The sequence below is a fragment of the Triticum dicoccoides genome, chromosome 3B (genome assembly GCF_002162155.2).
Source record: "Triticum dicoccoides isolate Atlit2015 ecotype Zavitan chromosome 3B, WEW_v2.0, whole genome shotgun sequence".
Taxonomy (NCBI): Eukaryota; Viridiplantae; Streptophyta; class Magnoliopsida; order Poales; family Poaceae; genus Triticum; species Triticum dicoccoides.
Window position 1 is genome coordinate 783,692,363 of NC_041385.1, and position 16,475 is coordinate 783,708,837.

The window sequence follows — 16,475 nt, forward strand, 5'->3', positions numbered from 1 at the left end:
TAATTTAAATAATCTATCAAATTGCAAAATTCATGTGTTCAACAATGTTCGTGAATATACAAAATATCACAAAACATGTATCCATCAAAAACGATTGCTCATTTGAAAAAAGTTGGAACATTTTTAAAAAATCATGAATTTCCAAAAATGTTCAGATGCATTTGAAAAATCACTACGAATTTCAAAAACTTTTTGTCAATTCAAAAAATCTTTGCACATTTCAAGTATTCTTCCCATATGTGGAAATATATTTTCCGATTCAAAAATTGTTCATGAATTAATGAATGTGCATGAATATCAAAAATAGTTCTGAATTTCAAAAAATGTTCATTAATAAAAAATAATGTTAAAAGTTTCATGTGTACAAATAACATACATTATCTTTAGAAAATTTCCGAGTTTCTAAGAATGTTTTTTAGTTAAAAGTAATTCCTGAATGTCAAAATATGTTTGTAGATTTGTAATAAAACAAATCATGAATTTCGAAAACAAATATTCACATGACTTTAAAAAAATGTTCACTGGTTCAAATAATATTTCTAAACTTCATCTTGGATTTGTTAAACACATCTCCAGTTAAAAAGTATTCATGAAATAAAAAAAGGTGCATCGATTGCGTAAAATATTTCTGAATTTCAAAACAATGTTAACAAATTAAAAATAGTGTGATAATTTTTAATGACTACAGAAAAAATACTTTTAAAATGTTCTAAAATAAAAAAAATCTTAGATTTTAAAATATGTTCCAAAATTACAACAAATGTTCAAACTTATTTCAAAAAATATTCTCATTTGAAAAATGGTCATGAGCTTCAGGAAATGTTCATAAATTCAAATAATTTTAGCAAATTTAGGAAAAAATTCAAATGTTTCTAAAATATATGTCCATTCAATAAATGTGTATGAATTCAAATAATATGCACAAATTTCAAAAGATATTCATGATTTAAAAAATATTCATGAATTTCAAAAATTATTCCGGATTTTAGAAGTTCACGAAATTAGAAAAATTAAAAGCAAAATTAAATAAAAAGGAAAAGAAAAAAGCCAAAAAAACAGGCAGAAAAAATACTTCGAAAACGAGAAACAGCTCATGAAATCGATGGAAACTAGGGAAGAACATAGAACAGGCAGAATGGACGGGCCCACTAACACGGGCACAGGTGCGCATTTGGTGGCTATCCCCTGCCTGTGCGGGGAATATTCCCGTTAACGGAATTTTGGACCCCGGGGTTGTGTAGATGCTAAATGTATAGTTTCTGATAATGCCAGTAGAATATGTGTGGCTTTGTGATAAGGTGTCAAATGGTCTGTGATACTATTGAGCACATAGGCATCTTATCACATACAGTAAAACAACAATCAAACACTTAGGGCACGAATATTTGCACCTGCTAGTATATTTACTTCACTAGTTTATACAATATCGTTGAAACTAGGACCTTGAAGAAGCAGCGGCCTGCAATCAAAGATTTAGGATGTTCGTCATTTGAAGCCTGCAAGAAGATACCTTAGGTTGTTTATTATTACTTGGCGCATCAAAATATTTTGTGTCTTTCTCCACCTCTGCACAATATGGTTCTTATTTGCACTCTCCTTCGATGGCCACCGACATCGGCGATGAATATTCATTACCAATGATCGTAAGTAAGGCAAAATAAATTTGTTTGTATCACGTTATTGAGTTTAATGTTAGTTGTATAGATGGACATACAAATTTCTGACCTGACCTGTGAAACGAAGAAAACAAGTCCGAGACGCAGTGGTGGGGCAACTACATCCTGACGACGCCTGTGTCCTCTGAACAGGATACAGTCTATGTATGCAAAAGGGAAGGGAACATCCGTCCGGACAAAAATATGTACTCCCTCCGTCCGAAAAATTTTGTCTCTCAAATGAATGTATCTAGCATCAAGGTACAAGCTTGGGACAAGCTTTTTCGGACGGGGAGAGTATACATCAGGATCTATATGACCCATCCGTCCGGACAAAAATACGTACTCCCTCCGTCCGAAAAATCTTGTCCCTCAAATGGATGTATCTAGCATCAAGGTACAAGCTTGGGACAAGCTTTTTCAGACGGGGAGAGTATACATCAGGATCTATATGACCCATCTGGAGACAGCAACTGTAATTTGTACTCCCTCCGTGAGATACATCTCCTTTTATCCATTTTGATGACAAGTATTTTCGGACTGAGGGAGTACTGTCATCAGTTTTTATATGCAAGCACATCTCTTCAGTCCGCAACAGAAAATGTGCTACAAATTGTGTTAGACCATTTGGCAATAATGCCCAGAAATCCAACAAAAAACTGGTTACAAAGAAACAGACCATACATGCCAGAGAGCAACAAAATAGTTTGCCAGAAATTTTTTCATTAACAAAGCAGCTTCAGTTCACATGTTAAGCAGCCACGGTGAGCTACCAAACAAACCTTCAGTTCACCACAGCGGCCGCGCGACAAATTGTGACCATTCTGCAGTCATGCCCAGAAATCCGGCAACGAACAAGTTACAAGACATTGCAAAATTACAAAGCTTATGGAGAAGAACAGTGAGGCACAACATCTACTAAGACTCAGTTGCTGGGTTAAATACAGAACAGAGGAAAAAAGGTTGAGCATAGAGTATATGTTGGAAAAAGGTTATGCCATTTCTTTGAGCTGACATTATCTACTACAGAAATGAAGAACCACACTGCACACAAGATGGCAGCACCAAGCTAAACAGTGCAGCATAGAGTACAAATCTGATAGCAAACAGTAATTCCGTCACAGAAGATACAACCTAGAGTCAACCTGTTTCTTGCCCGGAACAAGCCAAGGGCATAACCAAAATAACAAAACAAAAGAAAAGAGAGAAAACAGGAACCCTTTCCTAGCAGTGGAAACCATAGGTACCAATCATCCAGTTTATCGGCACCTCATGTAATCTGCTAAGGCCGGTTCAGAATCATGGATGTCCATGGTGTAGCTTGAGAGAAGCTGGGTATCGTGAAAGGATGGTCGGCAATGAGGACAAACTGCTTGTCCTGCTTCACAAAATCGAAGCATCCAGTTTACAGGCACCACACTGCGATTTCGATTGTCAATCCGGCTGTACACATGGTCTAGGAATTCCTTTTCTGAAATTTTCCATGAACAGGCTGGAAGCAGCTTCAGTGCCCTGAGTACTTCAAGCACCTCAAGCGTACAGCAGCACAGCAAAACGAAGCTGTTAATAATGAAGAAAGACCTACTCAGTGTGCTTTCACTGCCACTGATTTGGGAATGCTTCTCTGTAGGTCATATCCTCAGTATTAGAAGCTTCTCTTATTGTTGCGTCCCTAGCACGACCATTTAGAAGCCTCCCTGCAATCCTATCTTTTGCAGTAACTTTCTTCTTCAGCATTGATGATAGTGTAGGTTCCTTCGTCTTACCTCGACGTCGACCACGTCGGCCCAATGTTCCAGAAGGCTGGTCATATGCTGCCGCTGAGTGGGGCGTTGAAGCAATAGCCGCTTGCCGCAGAACATCTTCATTGTGCTGGCGGATTCTCGCACGTTGGGCTCTTTCCCGTGCTTTGTCGTCCATGTCCCTTTTCCGAACATTCTTAATTGCTTGCATTGCCAGCTGGTCCATTGTAATTTTACTCAGGTCATGTGCTCCATCGATGTCGCTTGTGTCATTATTTATGCTTCTCATCATTGAAGTAGAGGGCTCCTGACCCTCCTGTGTACTTTCAGTATCACTGCCTCCATTTGTCTTAATCGGATTTCCTCCTGCCTCACGAATGTCTACTTTCTGCTCAAGCGGATCGCCTCCTGCATCAGAACTGCCACCAATTTTGCCAATTGGATTTCCACTTGCATCACGTGGGATGATGGGCCCATGAAAAGGGCATATCTTGAGATCCCTTCTCTGGCAAAGACCTCCTTTCTTCAGAGGTGCATGACATGGTAGGATCTCAACTGGCTCTTCTTTATAAATAGAATGGTGAACATTTAACTCTGCAATCTTTGCAGCAGGTATAACAGCATCATTATCCATCCTCCCCCAATGGCTCTCGAGCTCAAGCCCCCTCTGGTTTACATGTGCATCCATATTTGAACCCCACCGGTCCAAGACAGAGCTCCATGATACCAAAGGGGCTTCAGTAAGGAGCTTTTTTCTCTCTGGATCCATCTCCTGAGATCTATTACCGCCATTTGGCAAGTCACCATTACCTCCATTCACCATCCTCTTTCCCTTCCTATTGTCCTTGTTGGAACCTGCAACATCTACAGTGCTATCAACTCTAGGAGGACTAGGAACTTCAATCTTTCCCTCCACCCAATCCTCTTCATCTTCCTCCTGAACATCCTTCTTCCTACGAACATTATCAAGATCGAGACCAAGCTCATTGCACTGGCCTCTTACAGCACGTATTTCATTCTTAACATCAATGAATTCCTTCAATGCAGAATCTCTGAACCGATTATCTGCAAGATTGACCCTAACAAGCACAGATATCCAATCCTGAATGGTGCTGAAATGCTTCGATATAAGGAGCCGGTACGCCTCCCTCAACGCATCAAAAACTGCCTCGTTTTCCTGAGTTTCAGGCACCCACTGCCCAGCCATCAATGATGCTGTCCTGATACTCCGCATTGCCATTGAAGCAATCTCCTCCTCCTCTTCCTCATCTGCATAACGCTCGAATTTCTCATACTCAGCCCGGATGATGCCCAGCCCGTTGCGGATCTCTTCGATGGTGGACCGGATTTCAGCCTTTATGGATCCAATCGTGGACCGCAACTGTTCGACCTTGGCAGTCAAGATCTCCTGCGTGCGTGCCTCCCGCGCGGCACGTGCCGCGCGGAGACCGGGGAACTGGATGCGCGCGGACGACTTGAGGTAGTCGACTGCGAGACGGAGCTGGCGGTAGTGCACGCCGAAGAGGTGGTGCCAGCGCTCGAGCGCCTGGATGGCGGCCTTTCGGAGCGTGGCCGCGGAGGCTGCCGGCGGGGGGAGCTGCTCGTTGGTGCGGAAGCCGACGGCCAGCGGGACGAATCCGTCCAGCCCGTAAGCGAGGAGGAGCGGAAGAGCTTGGAGCGCATGAAGAGCTCGTCCACGATGCTGAAGGCCAGGAGCCGCACCTGCGCACGCACGCACAAAGGGGGGAATTTTAACATCAGCCCGGCCGCCAAGGGTCTAGGGGCGGGGGAACTGGAGATCCGGGGGGAGGGGCTTACGCACGTGGGAGTGGGGCTTGGCCATGAGGGAGAGGAGGAAGCGGAAGGCGTCGCGGACGGCGCCATCGGAGGCGCGCGCGGAGGACTTGATGGCGCGGAGGAGTGCAGGGTCGACGGAGGGGGCTGTGGTGTTGGTTGCGCGGTCGATGAGGGCCGCGATGGAGGAATCCGCCGCCGGGGTGGAGGAGGGGGAGGCGCTCGGGCCCTGCTTCGACGGCGGCCGGACGGAGGCACGCGGCATGGCGGCGGTTGTGGTGGCGTGGCGGGCGGAGAGCCGTGCGGTGATTGGATTCCCTTTGCGGTTGCGGGCGGTGATCTGCCGTCATGGTCTCGTTCGGCTTGTGGCCGCGGGCCGGGCCGGGCTGCTTCGTCCGAATCGGTTCTTCCATTTGCACCGGAACAAGAGCGTAGAGAGTTTTTGGACGAAATCACTAATTAGAGTACTCATTTGTCTAAAAAAACTAATTAGAGTACTCATGTCTAAAAAAAACTAGTTAGAGTACTCTTTCTAAAGATCACTCTCGCCATGCCAGTTTGCAACAAGTGATGTGGTGCATGTGCCTCTCGAGCATATCCGTGCCTCCACAAGAAGTAAATTCGTGTCTCTCACGGAACAAAAAAAAACGCATTTTTTCCATTTCGAGAGGCACGATTGTTTCTCTCGCGAAGCAAATCTGTGCCCCCACAAGAAGTAAATATATGCCTCTCGCGGAAGGAGAAAAAAAGGAAACACATTTTTTGTGCAAATAATTTTTTAAAATTTTTAGGGTCCAAATCCTAAGGAAAATCTGAGGAAAACCGGAAACATTTTTATCTAAAAGCCGAAAACACGTACAGAAAAATATTAAAATTAAAAAAACATTTCAAAGTGAGCGCCTAGAGCGTAACACGTGGCGGTGGCTGAGAGCGCGCAAGTGGCACCCTACCAGCCCACCCCAAGTGACCCTTGCGGGGGATCATGAAGGAGTACTCAATTAGTTGCTCCGGCTCTTGGATCTTGGTCAATGTCAATAGTTTACTCCGAGTTATGCCTCCGCATTCTCAAATAATAAAAACATAGCCTTCGCATTGAGGAAGCAAAAAAACGAGAACTAGTCACAAGCTTTCTCTGAAGGGCAGCGCAAATGGGCCGGCCCGCATTGCCCACAAGATTGTCTATTTTTCCTTTGTTTTCTTAGCGGGTGTTTACACCCAAAAAAGAACCGGTTTCAGAAGCTACATATTTTAAAAATCTACTAAAATATGCTCCCTCCGTAAAGAAATATAAGAGCATTTAGATCACTAAAGTAGTGATCTAAACGCTCTTATATTTCTTACAGAGGGAGTATAATATATTTTAGAAACTTATGGACAAATTTTGAATTTTGTTTTTTTTTAATTTTTTGAAAAGCGAACAATTCAAAAAATTTATCTAGCTATGATGAAGTCTTCACTATGGAGGCAGTAATTTAGGATACTCTAAGGCTCCTGTGGTCCAAGAGCCAGCAGCAGTAGTCATAGTTTGTTACCATCATGTATAAGCAGTTAGAAGATCTGCAGGTTGGCACCTTCTTTGTAATGGATGGCTGACATATTTGTTGTACTTTCAAGTTGTATCCTGGGTCTTCTTATTCCTATAATCTGCATTCTGGTGTTATGTGTGCAGGGTCAATTAAAAGACGACAACTATATTTTCACATCAAAACCATATACAATTCTTAGCGATCAGTTACATCATCTGAATGCTGAGATACAAAGATACAAGGGTTTGGTTGATGTATTACAGGTATGCTTTTCCTCTGTTGTGCTGTTGTTTTGCAAGGTATTTTCTCTTGACCAACTTTTCCTTTCTTTGACTTTAGAATGATAAGAACCAGTTCTTGCAAAGGGAGAAAGAAATGTGTGCAAAAGGAGAATCCGTCGACAATATTAAACAATCCATTACCTCTTATGAGGCCAAAATCGAAGAACTGGAACATAAGATTCTGAAATCCATGGCTGAGAAGAATGATCTCAAGATCAAAGTTGAGGAATCATTGCAAGATTCGGGTATTGAGGCCTGACTTAGTGGCTTGCTAAATCGAGATCTGGGTTAACCTCCTGCAGTGTAATATATACTTTGTTCACAATTCCACCACTATCTAGGTAAAAAAGACTTCAAGGATGAGATTCATGTCATGGCTGCATCACTCTCTAAAGAGATGGAAATGATGGAGAATCAATTGAATAGATCAAAGGATGCGGCTTCTGAAGCACTTGCATTACGTGAAGAAGCTGACTTGTTAAGAACCTTGTTAGCTAAGAAGGTATGTCATCGATTTGGATCTATCAATGTTTCCAAACTGGCTCTCGGTCCGCATCTGTTGCCATGTCTGTGAATGTCGCTGAAATTTAACATGCTTGTACTTGGTAGTGAGATTGCCACACAGTGTGTAATGAAAAATGAATCTTTTATGTTTCTTCATCGTGATTCCTGTACATATTAACTCACTTTGCATTGATTTTAGCAGAAAGGATATTTTCTGCATTCATATATCTGACATATAGATTAACTACAAAGAGCAAGCACCACATACCAGAACTAGTACTAGTCCATTCTTACCGTGTCATGAACCGATTGACTTGAACAAGGGGATGGAAATGTAATAAGATGGATTAAGGTAGAACGACGTTAGATTGAAGGGGTAACCAGTTGGGGTAGTAACACTAGGATAGCTGGTCAAGGTAAGTTTGTTTACTGATTGTCTTCTACAAAGAAGCAAAGTTGTCACTTAAATAGTCGACTGCTAGCACATAACCAACTCAATTTAAACCAACCGAATCTAGAATATAGCATGTTCACATATGTGACTTTTTTGAGAAGTTTTCCAGATGCACAAGTATCTAAAACCTAGCTCAAGCAACCACCTCTGTATGTATGCTTACTTTTCCCAATATAATATGCATAAGTGTTTATGTTTGTCATTCAAAATATATTTGTCATAAAATTTATTCTATGTCATTTTCTTGAATATTTTATCTCTATAAAGTATACAAAAAGTAATAGTTAATTAGGTGTATCAGAGACCGTGTCTGATCTCCAAAATGACAAGTGAAGAAAAAGGTTATATTATCTTCAGGTTATCTTCAGGCTATACTCATGTGTACTTTGATGCTGTTATATGCTTGCATTGTTACATGTTTTTAGGATCATTATTAGATCTTCAAACAATATTATTCACAAACTATTTCCGTGCAGTTTATCTTCTGAACTATACCTGAGAAATTCTGAATAGACCTCCAGCATAATCGAAACATCTGAAGGAAGTATCTCCAATTTTCAGATCAGTGAACAGAAGGAAATATCTGATAGATACAACACACAAGTCTCTGAGATAAAGTCCCTCAAAGAATTGGTATGGTATCATGAAAATCTCTCGTCTTCTAATTGTGCTGACAGCCTGAGATATATTTGCGTTCTCTGAAAGTCTTTGCTTTTCCCTTCACCATGGTTCTCTCAGCTCGGAGAAATTTTCGAGTTATTACACAAGCAATTACATCTGATTTGTTATTACTTAGTAGCGTAGACTCACCCAATAACTGGCCGAAGAAGCAACTTGGAGAGCAAGTAGCTTGGGCCTTAAGCCAATTATATATAAGGAAATATAAAATTAGTAACGTTAGGGTGAGATACGATCTAATAAGGTTACATCCGTCAAGATTAGTCCTTGCTATCTCTATGTCCGTTAGGGTACATGCTACCTGTGAAGATTTAGTCCTTGCTCTCTATAACAAAGCCATTCTTTAAGAAGAGATAGCATGCACCATTAGGTTACCCCTACTTGTCATTAAATAAGGTTAGATCTGTCAAGATTAGTCCGTGCTTGATACCTGGTTTCTGAAAATTTATTATGGATTAACAGTTAGTTCTTAGTCTTTCAAGCATTGGTGTATATTCAACTTTTGCAACTAGCTACCTGCAATTGTTGTTATTTTCCAACTGTGGGCAAACAAATATCTGGTAGTGAATATGCAACTAACAGTATAGCCCCTTAAATTTTAAAGAATTATGGGCAAACAAACTCTGGTAGTGAATATGCAACTAAGAGAGGTTACATTACATATATGAGCCTACATATAAAAATCTTCCATTTTCTGAAGAAAAACAAGGAAGTATTGCCCTTCAATGGTCCGAAGCGAAGCTCTTGCAACTTTGCACTGTGACAGGATTACCATTCATGTTTTCTGAATGAAATTTCAACAGATTGAGACATTAGAAAAGGAAAATCAGGAGTTGGAATTTATTGTGGATATGTATGGGAAAGAATGTTCTAAGTCGAGGTATGACTTGATTGTTATCGTTATCACTTATCAGTTGTGTTGATTTTTGATGATTGTGACTTATGCTATTCTCTTCGATGATCTCATAGTCGTCCGCCAGATTCTTGAAATTCTCTGTTAGAAAATGTTTTCTACTTACTTGGGATTTACAGTTTACCACACCTTGGGAACAAGAGAAAAAGTTGACACATCCCATTATGATTCTTAAAGTTATATCATTCAATGCATTTTTTCTTCAGAGTCCCTCGCGCTAGGTTTCTCTCCCCGCGCCGCCACCCGCGAGGCGGCCAGCGAGGGCCCCTAGATCCGCTCGCCGTGCACCTCCCCTCCTCCTCCCTCCTCCCTCGCCGCCGCCAGGGGGCGCGGCTGGGCGAAGCCCGACCAGCGCCGGCGGCGGCGGGGCCTGGTATTCCCCCGGCGCGACGGCGCGGCGTGGGCCGCTCCTTCGGGTGCGGGCGCGGTGCAGGCGCGGGGCACCGCGGCGTGGCGGCGCGCTCCTGGCGGGCGTGGCCGGCTATGCGGTGGTGTGCGCCTCGCCGGGGCGGCCGTTCCGTCCGGCAGGCGGCGCGGGATGCGGGCGGCGTGGGCGGCGGCTGGGGTCCGGCTTCGGGCCCCCGGCGGCCGCCTTGGTTTCCCTTCGTCGCGGGCGTGCGGTGGTGGTGCGGCTCGGCCGGTGGCGGTCCGGCGACCTAGTGGTGGTGGTCGGCGGCGCACGTGGTGGTGGTGTTTCCACTTGGCGGCTCTCTGTACGGGGAGGCAGGGGAGCGGCTTGGACAGGGGCGGCGGCGTCGACGGCGTGCCGGCTGCAGCGCGAAGGCGGGAACTTTACGGGCCTCGGAGATCCCGGCCGGGCCTGTGCGGCCACGGGCCTGTGCGGCCATGGGCCTGGTATGTTCCTGCTATTGCATCTGGTCAGCTACCGTCGCGACGGTGGAGGTGGGGCCCTCCCGTGTGCCGACGGTGCTGCTGCCCTAGTCCCGGCTCCTCTCCTTCTTTGTGCGGACCATGCTTCACGGTGCCGTGGGGAGACGGCGTGAGAAGCTTCGTGACCAGGTTGGCGCAGGGTGAGGGTCTGTTTGGTGGCGAGCTCTGGAGTGCCTGAGGTGGTGGTTGGGATCGGGAGAAATCTCTGTTGGCTTGGCCGACACTGACGCGGTGGCGCTTGTGGGTACCGCCTGACCTTCCTGAAGGGCGTCAGGGCTACCCTTCCTCTCTCCTCACAGCGTACCGGGGGAAACCCTTGGCAGCAGCGTCGTCATCGTCGCGGTCCTTCTTGGAGGTGCTGATTGGTACCGACGCTTCGGAAGCTCGGAGCTTGGTGGGCGATCTCCGGTGGGCGCAGCGGCCTCGAGGCTTCTTCGTTTTTTGTCGATCCACCGTTGTTGGCTTTAGTTTCTTTTGTATTTTCTCTTTCTTTCCTTTTGGGCGTGTCTGTGCTGCTTCCGGCCCAGCACCTATCATTGCATGTTCGGTTGGTTGCTTTGTATACAAAGCGGGGGGAAACCCTTTTTCGGTAATGCATTTTTTCTTCTGAATAAACAAGTTCTGCTGCATACCTGGAAGAAGTCCATCTTTACTCTAATCCTCAATTTCAGCTATATACTTTACATATGAAAATTTGCAGTCAGCTAAATCTATCAAGTTGTTAAAACATGTGATTGTTAAGCTTCATGCAGCCAATGCAACTAAAAGTCTGAACTGATGGAAAGGGCTAGCCAATCCGCATACACACTTCAACACCCCCTCTCACGTGTGATACGGAAAGTCAACACATGAATAGACTGAGAGGTATGGCTCAAGAGGCCTATACATGGACACAGAGGGAGACTATACATGGACTTGAACTCGAGACCTTACGCTCCGATACCATGTTAAGCTTCATGCACTAGCCAATGCAACCAAAAGTCCAAACTGATGGAAAAGGCTTGGCAATCCAGTTTTAATTTGGATGCAATCTGCTAACACTAGCTGACATAGGTTATGTGGCATTTGTAAATGCCGAAAGAAAAATATACTACTTTAGATCGCTGAAAATAAAGTGTTCAAAACGACAAGGAATAAAAATCATATAAGCAAAGAACTCAACAAATGAAAAAAAAAACATAGGTTGGTTACCTCTGCGCTTTCCTCCATTACCAAATACCCATTGATTTCCCCTTTGAAAACGATCCATAGAATAATAGTCAATTCACAGCTTTCATGAATTTTACATACTAATATATTTTTCTTCATTTGTTAGATTCTTATTTTGCACTACTGTGAATCTAGGACAATTACAGAGATCAAGGAATCAGAAAATCGAGCTCGCAAGCAGGCTGAATATTTGAGAACTAGTCTAGAGGAGTATAGTCTTGAGCTTTGTGTAAAAGGAGCAAATGAAGCCGAAACTGCATGCCAGCGAAGGCTTTGCATTGCTGAAGCAGAACTGGAAGAGTTAAGGACCGATGTAGATGCATCTGAAAGGTCAGTTATCTTCTCCTAGTGACAATTCGATATGTGTTCTCCAGTTTACTGGGACTGACATAGTTCTCCAGTTTACTTGGATTGCTATTTCAAACGAGTTTTCCGTTGAGGGGATCAGGATGTTAATTATTGCAGTTGTTTCATCCTGGTTGCTGCTATTAATAACGTGTAAGATGTTGAGTGTGTTAAATATATACTTTGTCCGACCAGAATTAGTTGATGTTATTCAAACAGATGTATCTAGCATCGAAATACGTCTAGATACATCTGTTTGAACATTAATTAATTCTGGATGGAGGGAGTACTGTTTAATAACGATTAACATAGTCCTTTATAGGTTTCGAAACCACCCATTTTGCCGCTCAATGGCTAATACAAGCCATACTTGCTCACAATTTACATTGGAAATCCAAGCATATACACCTTGTTCCTAAATTCCATTTACTAAATTATTAACAAACTCATAGGCTCAAAATGCACAAACAAACTGGACCTTTTTCTTTGCTGCTGCTGTAAACCAGCCCAGGTGAAATCAGAACTGGCTAGGTTCTAGTTTAACTCCTGCAACTGGTTCCTGCATCTGCTAGTAATACATATATTTTGTGCCTTCCTGTCCTGTTTGGCCCACTAGGTTAAAACCTAATTAGATCTCAATAATCATCATCCTGCTATCAAGTACTTCCTCTGTAAACTAATATAAGAGTGTTTAGATCACTATTTTAGTATTCTAAACGCTCTTATATTAGTTTACGGAGGGAGTATTATCCAACTAGTTCTAGTGATCAGTATAAACGAGCTTTTATATTTTCTTGGTACAACTTTTTTGTGACAGCTGGCAGTATATGTTATGTTTGTGAACCATTAGATATTTTATTGTTCAATGAGGACATGGTATCCTGTATCACCTCCGCAGCTTCATCCCTTGTATGATCTGTTTTGCAGAGATGTTCTGGACTCAAGGAGGCAATAAGAATTAAAGAAACGGAAGGAGATGCTTATATCTCTGAAATTGAGTTAGCTCATTTTAAGTTTTCTTACCAGCAGTCTTTTTTTTGTTTGTGTGTGCGAGTGTGTTTGAAAGCAAATGATGCTATCACTGCAGACAATTGGTCAAGCATATGAAGACATGCAGACACAAAACCAGCATCTTCTTCAACAGGTTGCCGACAGAGATGATTTTAACATAAAGGTGTGTATCTGATACCAGGACAGCTCTTCGCTGCCAGCTTGTTGGGCTTTCTGTGGTGGCATCCGTGCTTCTGTCTCACGGGCGTTTCCCCTTTGCTGTCGGCATGGCACCCCCCCTCAATATAGCAACACGCCACTAGAATCTTGTTACACGCTCCATGTGCACAAGCATGGTGACAGCTGCGGCTGTTGGGCTAGGTGGCCTGGTGTATTTCTCTTTTCCCTTTTCCATCTCTATCTAATAGATAGTTACTCCAGTTGCTACTACTTGTTGATTCATATAGCGTGTCCTTGCAGCACGTCTCTAGCACCTAGATGCGGGGGCAGTAGTCGAGTGCATCTGAAATTGCCTTATCACCTTGCCTTATTGCCTTATTAACCATGCACTTTAACCCCACACCATATTTATACTCTGTTGAATTGCCAGAAGAAACACTGTTTGCTTTTCTTATTGGTTCCCATCAGTAACTTGTTTCTCATCTAACAGCTAGTATCAGATAATGTGAAGACAAAGCAAGCTTCTGCTTCCCTTCTCTCTGAAAAGCATTTGTTACAGAAGCAACTCCATCAGGTGAACAGTTCACCGGAGTCATCTAAACAAAAACTCTCCCGTGGTGAAGAGCAGGTAATCTCTGACTCATGCCCTATGTGTTATTTATGGTTTAATTTGTTGTCTGTCAATAGTAATTGAAAATCACGTGAAAGAAAATATTTATTGTATTAAAAAATATATTCTGTGTGTGTGTGTGTGTGTGTGTTTACCACTGAGCTGGTTTTGAAGTGTCTTTATTTGAATAAACCTTACAGATGAAAGCCTATGTCGCACAAGCTATAAAAACTTCTTCAGAGAACAGGCATCATGCAACTATCATTGAAAAGACTGCTGGAGGTATCTGACACAGAGAAGGAGCTCAAGTGGCTTCGGTCCGCCGTTGGATCCTCTGAGAAAGAATATGAGCAAAACCAGAAAAAAATAGCTGAGCTGAGAACGGAGCTGGAGCGTGAGAGGTTAGGCTTGCTGGTGTGGTGTTAATTTTTTGTTCCAAGTTTGTCTTGTTGTTCTGCCACCAGGGCTTGTTACACTCTTTTGCTATTTTATAGAAGCGAGAAGAGAAAGCTTGAGGAAGCATACGAGGAGGTGAAGAATGAAGTCATGGAGCTGACATCTGAGAACGAAGAGGCTACTATCCAGAAGCTCCAGGACGAGATAAAAGACTCCAAGGCTATTCTCAAGTGTGGCGTGTGCTTTGACCGGCCGAAAGAGGTAACTCACTGTTCACTGAATCGCACAGCCTTATTTTTGAATTATGCGGATTTGTACGTGACTCAAGATTTTAGAAGCTGAGATACATTTATTTCCATTCCCATGCCACCAGATTTACATTTTATCTGTGTAAAGCTCCCAAATTTGTGACCACCTACTGCTGATGTTCCTTGTTGGTTGTTGGCAGGTTGTGATCACCAAATGCTTCCATCTGTTCTGCTCGACATGTATCCAGAGGAACCTCGAGCTACGGCACCGGAAGTGCCCGGGCTGCGGCACCCCTTCTGGGCAAAACGATGTGCGAGAGGTGAAGATCTGAAGTCTCAGCGAGGCTGGCTTGGATGACTCGGTAGTAGTTGGTACCCGTGGACAGCAGACAGCACCAACCTGCTTTCCGTGCTTGTCTCTTGTAGATATGTAATAGTTTCCGGTTGTCCCATGGGGGCGCTTAGATCCAGCAAAGAAGTAAAAATATAACCCTTTTAGATAGCGCGCGAACATGCTCCAGCGGATTGGATGTGCGCAATGGCCGCCCAACCGTTGATCCACCGTGAAAAACCAGCTGCCCGCTATGCAGATGTTGTCTCTGGTGATATCACTGCAACTTGGTGATGTGCGCCCGTGTCGTATCGATGTTGAAAAATACTGAAGTCTAGAAGAAGTTTATTGTAACTTTATTGCTTGTGTGATTTTTGTTTGTCGGACGATCTCTTCCCAGCGAGTCCGAGTGGGTTAGATTCGCCACTCTTGACCTGCCTCTACTCAAGGCCATTGCAATGATGGTTTGAAGTAAATAAGAAATGAATAAGAAGGTGAAGATTATTTCTGCCTTCAAAAAGGTTCGTCCGCTAGGATATGATGAACAGGGATAAGCAACACTTGTTTCTGCAAAGCTGCTCTTGCTGGAGTTGAGAGGCTGCAGAATAAATATACGTATATGAAGATGAGCCAGCTTGACGGACAATTCCTTCATAATTATTTGGCCAGCCGTTACAGTCAAATTAAGCAGAATCAAACTAGCAACCTTATCCTTATTTAGACACTACTGACGATCCAGTGTCGCCTAATGTATTACCTGAGTAGTGATCACAGTACAAAACTGCGCACGTAGTTCCCTTCAGTAGGCTTTCATTGCAATTTTTATTAAGCTTTGAAAAACTATAAGCAGGAGGCGCTAATATCCAGATGTTGCTTCTTGTTGTTGGCTCCTTCCAGTATTTTTGTTTTACTTTCATGTCTTTTCTTTTCAGTTTATATTTCCCATTTTCTCTACTTTGCTTATTCTTTCATTTTTTCTTCTCCTTTTTACTTATTTTTAAGAAAAAAAAATCATGTGTTCCACCAGTACATAGTCTGTTGTTGTTTTATGCAATGTTCAAGTAATATATTTTTTCACAGCTGTATATTTTTTTTGAAAGTGAAATAATTTTAACGCAAATAACTTTGTCATGTTTGTCATGAACCAATAACATTTTGAATGATTACTGAACTTTTTCCCGAAGTAGAGTTCACTAGTTTATCATACTTGAAAGAAGAAGAAAAGAAATCATGTGTAAGACTTTGTGTGTTGGAATAATTTTTAGAAGTCACATGAATATTTTATAGATACTTAAGACCATTTTTGTTTGCGTAAAATACCATATTGTTCATATCTATCAACACATACTTTAGAAGTTGCATGAACACTTTATTTGACATACATGGACATTTTTCGTACATGGTGCAGAGTATTTATTTAGTCGGCAAAACATTTTTTTAAGTCATGCGAACAATTTATTTGACATACCAATATTTTTCTAAGAGACAAAGCATATCTAAAGAAAGCAAATAGTTACGTACGAAACATTTTATCTATTGAAATATCTTTGGGTTTTTTCACGAAGTCATCAATAAATTATTTTGTATATGTTAAAAAAATGTTATTATTATTTAATTTTGAACAAAGTATTTTCTTAAAACTCTTATAACATTTGAAAATAGTAATCTATAGAACATGGTATATTTTCGTTCAGTGACACCATTTAATTTTTTGGGGAAAATCCTATT

General features: G+C 42.5%; 2 pseudogenes; one reads left to right on the forward strand and one right to left on the reverse strand.

Moving 5' to 3' along the window:
- Window positions 1–2,592: 2,592 nt before the first annotated feature.
- LOC119278459 lies at window positions 2,593–5,481 on the reverse strand (annotated as a pseudogene).
- Window positions 5,482–6,727: 1,246 nt separating this feature from the next.
- LOC119280023 overlaps window positions 6,728–16,475 on the forward strand; it is an 18,622-nt pseudogene continuing 8,874 nt past the window's right edge.